Genomic DNA, 955 nt, shown 5'->3' on the forward strand with positions numbered 1-955 from the left:
CTATTTAAATTTAGGGTTTCGTGTTGAACTTCTATTTCTTTCTACGGATACTTTTATATAAGGGTTCTAATAAGAGCATTTTTTAGCTTTATTAATTATCTTTGATAAAAAAAAACTCTATATTATAGCATATTTTTTTAAAACTTTATTTGTTTCATTATTAAGATTGGTTAGCTCTTAATAAACTATTGCATGTGATTTTGAACTATCAATAATTAAAGTGGGAAACATGTTCAAATAGAAATAATAATTAATTTAATTTCTGAACTTGTAGGTAAATTTTAGTTTAATTTTTAAAATTTTAGTTATTTTTATTTAGTTTATAAATTTTGTGAACGTAATTTTTGTTAGTTTTTGAAATAATTTTTAACGGATAGATGTTCATAAAATATTACGTAAAGCTAGATGTCACATTAAACTTTGTAAAATAGCTTTGTAAAACAGTATCGTTTTGGTTTTGACACTCAACTAATAGCACAAAAACAACATAGTAAGTAATGCCTATTAAAAAATTTTCTTTCAAAACAAGTGATACAATATTATTTTTAGATTATTTGAGTGTCAAAACTAAAACGAACAAACGACATCATTTTATAAATTCTAGTTGAACATTTTACTTTTTATTTCAGCATTTCATTAATGTTTGTATGTCAAAAATTGTTACAAAGTCTAATATAAATCACATTTATAAAATTAAAGACTAAATAAAAATAATTATAATTTTAAAAATTAAAATAAGACTCCAATACAAATTTAAAAACCAAATTAAATATTAACTCATATTAAAATGCATGCTTTTATGGATTTCATGATTCATGATTTTACGCTAACTCATGAATAACCATTAATTTTTCATTAATTTCGTTTTCATCTTTGCACTCTGGGGCTTCTAATTAGTTTATCGTAATACTCTATTGTTAATAAATGCCTTGATTTATTAGTGAAATCTAAACTT

This window comes from Arachis duranensis, chromosome 4 (assembly GCF_000817695.3).
Source record: "Arachis duranensis cultivar V14167 chromosome 4, aradu.V14167.gnm2.J7QH, whole genome shotgun sequence".
Classification (NCBI taxonomy): domain Eukaryota; kingdom Viridiplantae; phylum Streptophyta; class Magnoliopsida; order Fabales; family Fabaceae; genus Arachis; species Arachis duranensis.